The sequence below is a fragment of the Sebastes umbrosus genome, chromosome 18, assembly GCF_015220745.1.
Source record: "Sebastes umbrosus isolate fSebUmb1 chromosome 18, fSebUmb1.pri, whole genome shotgun sequence".
NCBI classification, from domain to species: Eukaryota; Metazoa; Chordata; class Actinopteri; order Perciformes; family Sebastidae; genus Sebastes; species Sebastes umbrosus.
This window is the reverse complement of record NC_051286.1, coordinates 15498420-15504745: the sequence shown is the minus strand read 5'-3', so window position 1 is coordinate 15504745 and position 6326 is coordinate 15498420.

Genomic DNA, 6326 nt, shown 5'->3' with positions numbered 1-6326 from the left:
AGTGTACGTTGACTATTCACAGAAGGCACGGTGTCACGGTTTTGCCCTCTCTCCTGGAAATTAAATTAAATGTTAATCCCTTTAGAAGGATCTGCATTTGGAAAGATTATATATGAAACAGAAGTTAGAGCACCTTTAGCTTCTGTACTGTGAGTGTTCCCCAGTGAGATGGCATATTTGAGCAGTATAGTGTTGCAAGAGAGATTTAAATCAAATCGTTTGCATTTGATTGGACTGCTAAAAAGTAGGCAGGGTTATAATGTAGCGCAAAACAGATTTACAGAGGACACACACACCTCTCTTGTCACAAAAAGATGCAGATTGATTGATGGATGGATGTCATGATAGTATAGAACGGTATAGGTACTAGCTTACATAAACAGTAAGCACATGTCATGTCACATTTGATTTACAGGAAGATCATTGGATTTTGATATGAAAAAACCCCAAAGAAATTTATTTTTTTGTACATTTCTTTGCGTATATTGTTAAATAGGTGTAAAATATGAGCGGGGATGTGATATAAAATGGTTAAAAAGAGCATTTTTCCATTTGATCTTGACTTTAAGCTGAAGTGAGAACATGCAAATCACCAAAACTGGAGATGCAGCGACGCGTGCATGCAACTAGTGTCTGTGTGTGCATGAATGTCTCCCTGCCTTTGTGTTTTCTGGGCAGAATAAGATCAGTATCAAGTCAAAGATGAAAAGATAAGATAAAATGCCCTTTGCTCTGTGTCCTTAGAGACACATGACTCAAGAATGTGTGTGTGTGCATGTGTGTGCGTGTGAGCAGGTAATGTGTCCCCCCGGCTTTATTCCTGTCAATCATCCATTGAAGACTGTATTACTGAAAAGGTCACATAGGCAGACAGGCAGAGACAGAGACAGATGAATATTTTAAATAGGTATTGGATCAAAATGGACAGGCAAAGAAAAGGATGAGAGAGTCGCACAAAGGTCTGCTACAAAAAGTTAAAAAAAATAATTTCATAAATATTTCTGAATTACTGACTCCATTTGGAGGATTAACAAGTATCTGGTCCACATTCTTGGTTTGTGGTCCAACATGAAGTCTGACTAGAACAGAATGTTCCTAGCCAACCTGCCCGGCTCAGACTGTAAACCTGCAGGTGATTTACCATCTCAGCCAAGCAGGCGGGACACCAGAGCTGCGGTTTGACTTCCTGTTTCCAAGGTATTTCACACATACTGTACATACTTCACATGCTACATACTTTCAGGTCATTTGAACAGCTGCCACATAAACAGTTTCGTCAAATGTTCCTCAACAACACATATGTAGACGCTTCAAATATATAAAAAACAATTAAAATATTCAACACAAACCTAATGTAAATAGATCAGTATTACAGTGTTATGAGGTTGTTGTTCCCCATAAGACTGAACACCTCACCTGGTTGGATTTTCCTTTTGACCACCATGCATTATTGACATTTTGCAATGTTTTTTTGGTTAAGAAGTCTGGAAATGAATCACAATCCATATGAATTATACCTTGGTGCAAAATTGTTCATTTACTTGCTGCCATCTATATGAGAAGATTGATGTAATGCAAAATACTGAATATGTGCAATGTCTGAAACCAGCAAATGTACACCAAATAGACCATAGTAATATACACTCTATATTATATTGTATCATTACACGGCTTTGTTGAATACTTGATTCAATCACGGCATTCTACGGTCTGTTATTTCTTTATAGCAGTCCGTTGCTATGGACGCAGTGTTGGTCACAAGGCCGCTGTCGGGGTTTATTACACAATAATGACCAGCTCACAGTACATTATCCCTTAGTTATATTATATTATATTATATTATATTATGTTATGTTATATTATATTATGTTATGTTATGTTATGTTATGTTATGTTATGTTATGTTATGTTATATTACATTATATTATTTAAGCAATAGCTCACAACAGGCCCTCCACTGCACGTCGTGCCAAACAACGCCCCTTAGCTGTGATATAATCACAACATCACGGTCTGAAGTGAGCTTTCGCTTTTATAAAACGGTCATCAAGTATGGCAATATGAAAGTTAAAGACACATTCCAATTTAAATAGTTTTTTATTCATAATTAATAATGTTCCCAATAAAATAGGCCCTCCTGCCTGCACACATATCGAGGTGGTTGCTAGAGCGGTGGTTGCTACAGGAACCTACAGCACAGACTAGCGTTACATCGATTTCACTATTTGGCTCTAAATTTACATTATTGTAAATGTTGCCATTTATTATGCAACCACTGAAAAACTGTCCAGCATCGGTAAGATGACTTTGATAACTGCTTGTACCAGGCGGCTGGCCTGTTTTTGTTAAGTGGAGATGTGTTGCTTGGTGTTGCTCTGCTTTTCTCTGGTTGCCGAATTTTGGTTGCCAATCACACTTACAGCCATAATCGCTCTCGTGTCAAGACCTGCATCAGATCGTTTCTGAATCGTGGTGCTGCAGGGGCAGTGGTTTGTGTATTTCTGCTGCGTTCCTGCTTGCTTGCACATTCTGAGCAACACTGTGGAGCCTCCTCTTTACGTATAGCGCTGCTTGTTGTTTAGCAGGTGGATTTTTTTCTGGAGATGGGCACTGCTCAATCCACTCCACTCCTCCATAGAAGTTCATCTTAATATTGTAGCCATATTTGGCAGCTAACTTTGTTGTTCCTTTGTATCTGTAACCTGTGCCATGTTGGTGGAAGTGATCAACCATGAGTCTAACATTTTTTTCTCGCCGAGTGATACTGAAAATGCAAATGTTAGACGCGTCATAGCAGTGGTTATATATGTTGGTATTATATCACAGCTATAAGCCAATCAGTTTGCTTGATTAGAGATACCTGTTATATACATTATGTTATATCACATGTTATGTTCTACCCGACCTGACACATGATAGATGACGTCTCACAGCTCCCGCTCTTCCTGTCCCTCCAGCCTTCGGGCGATCGACAATAAAATAACTGAAAGTGAAAACGCTGATAGGTTGTTCAAATTCACCGCCAAATACTTCGCATTGCTCGGCGGTCGCTGCTTTGAAAAACCCTGTGACAAAGATCATGTGATGTCAACACCATAATATTCTTTGGCACCCCTCCTTACTCAGGTACGGTATGTGCTGGAACGAACACTGGGACAATCCCACAAACACACACACACCCTTTTGATTGGCATTGATTCCCGAGTACATTACAACCTTGTATAGTGTGTGGAATTACAGAAAGGAGTGGAACAAATTAATAAGTGTTCGTGTGAGTGGCTAAATGTAGTACACGGTGTTTGTGCGTGCATTTTGAGCAGCTGCAAAAGTAACACTCTTTACGCATGTATCCATATCAATGAAAATGATTCATATAATAATATCCACTCTGCATAACTTAAAGGATAACAAACCATTTTTCTATGCACACACATACTGCAGTCGTCACACCACCATTTAGTCATCAGATGGTGAACATCAGATGTGTGGGTATCAGGTGACTCCACCACAGCACCTCTGCCACCCAACCGAGACATCGCCACACCTCACTGCGTGATTTTAAAATATGTCTGTCCCAGTTCTTTTTGTCTGTGGGGAGATTGGTATTAGACAACACCCTGATGTACTGTATGAGGGCAAGGCAGTCAAACACGAGGCAGTCACAAGTGAATGTAAACTCCAAAATGTTAACAGCATGACTGAAATGCATGCACATAGTCTTGTAGTCATAACATTGTTTAATTACCAATAATTATAGTGCATGTTAATTTGAATGTTCTAGTCTCGTAAATGTCACTGTACACAATGTTAACTCTTTGTGATGTTGTAAGCAGTCATCAGCATAACATCACCTTAGAAATCACACGTTAATTTAAACAATCTCAACTCAAGGTGGAATTACTCTCTTGATCTGGAGCATTCAAGCCCATCACATGGTCCACATCAGGAGATATGGAAACCATGAGACGTCAGTGCTGTTTCCAATTTCAATGATGACTCGGCAAGATCAATTTTAAATCAACATAAATGAGAACAGTTCCATGGCAACTGAGCACACCACGTGATGCATGAGGACCATGTGATACGCGTGAAAGCTTCAGATCAAGCGAGTTGAGATTGTTTAACTTAATGTGTGGTTTCTAAGGATATATATTTTGTAGGGCTGTGTATCGGCAAGAATCTGGCAATACGATACGTATCATGATACAGGGGTTACGATTCAATATATTGTGATATATCGTGATACTGTAAGCAAGGCAATATATTGCGATTTTTAATTTTCTAATTTTAGGAAAACTGTTATAGTATAAAGAACACACCGACATATGAATCAAATCTGAGTATGTTTACTTTTTGTATGCAATCAGAACAGTGGGATTTGCATTTATCAAAGTCCCTGTTACATCGTAGCACTACTTTTTGTTCAATCTGAGCCACCGTCTGCCACGACGAATCTTTGCATGTAAACTATTAAATGAAAATCAATACATTGTTTTTGAGAATAAATATCGCAAAAACACAATATCGTGATACTCGATACTAGTGTATCGATATTTTCTTATACCCCTAATATAAGTAAGTCAACCTCAAGTTGAGATTGTTTAACTTAATGTGTGATTTCTAAGGATATGTATGTTGACATTTTTATGCTGATGACTGGTTACAGCATCACAAAGAGTTAACATTGTTTATACAGTGGCATTTACTTTGACTAGAACATTCAAATTACCATGCACTATAATTATCTGTCATAATAGACCATAATAATTATGATAAGAAAACTATGTGCATGCATACTGTTTACAATTCTGAGTTTACATTCACTTGTGACCGCCTCCTCATCAGGGTGTTGTTCAATACCGATATCCTCACAAAAGAACTGGGACAAACACTCTTTTTGTTTAGTGGATCTTGAGTTGAAATGGTTTTGTCAAGTATTGTTTTCCTAAGTAAAGAATGAACTATAAAGCTCAACACATATCAAGTGTTTCAAAAGAAATGCAAAAATGCTGTTAACAAACATAATCAAAATAGATTCCTTTAGCTTTACTCAAAATATGTTTGAATTGAAAGAAAAGCCTCAGACCTCTTCATATCATGAAATAAACAACCCCCCTTTTGTAAAACTATTATATAAACTTGAAACTGTATGTTAGTTAAGCTCTGCTTATTGCCAAAGAGTTAACATTTTGAAGGTCCTCCTTAAGTTGAGTCAAACAGAAAACCTTCACAGACTGCTGAGGTGTGAGAAAGTGGCCGACTTTGCCGTTTACTCTCACTTTACTATCAGACTGAAAGAATGTCTGGATTTTTGTGTCCCACTAACCTTTGCTGGCTGTTGTAGTTGACCCAATGACATTTTTACACTTTCAAAGTGAGATACCTGAGCCTGGCCGACTGACATTCTGTGAAATGAGCACAATCGGCCCCATACAAGAACCACTCGTACGAACAGAATCGTTCTAAAGTGGCTTGTACGAGTGATTTAGGAGAACTTGTTGCATTCACCAATTTTCTGGTATTTTGAATTTTTCTCTTAGGTAAGAACACAATGTTATGAGTAAAGACCTGTCGTAGGAGTCATGAGCAATTAGTCTGCTGTTATCCAAACCTACGCTTTTCACTAATTGATTGTATATTTCATTACTTTTGAATCAATTTTAGAATTACACTTCATAAGTACTGTATGTTGACAGTATCCTGTTTGACTCTGCAGTTCGATGTATAATATAATTCTAAATGTATTACCATATCCTAATGATATCATCATTAACTTAAATTGGTCATTGATGCTAATATAATACTACAATATCAATATGAACATCTCAAACTGCAAAACAACTTAAATTACACACTAATTGAAGGTTAATTTCTCTCTGTATATGATAAGGTCAACAGGAAGTGTAACCAGACACGTCATGGCTGAGCTACTTCTTTTGGATGCGCGTCAGGCCCCATTGGTCATGCCCTTGGAAGAGAGCGTGTATTTAGACAGCGTACAATTCTCATGAACACACGCTCATTTAGGTGGCATTCATCATGTTTATGCAGGTCATTTACACCTTTATATGAAGTTAGGAGCGTTTGCTGAATCTGACGTGGTACACTCGTATGACCCTGCGGTATGAGAAAGTTAAGAAAAGAATATGAAAATGTTTTTGCATGAGGCCCAATGTCTTCAAATACAATTGTGTGCTCTGTGCATAGAGTATGAAGTCACACTGAGGTGATCATATAAAGATGACCTGCTTAGAATTACCATTGGGTTTGAAATGTACTGTACAAACAAACTCGCCTTGTTCTCTAAATAGGCTTGTACAGGGTTG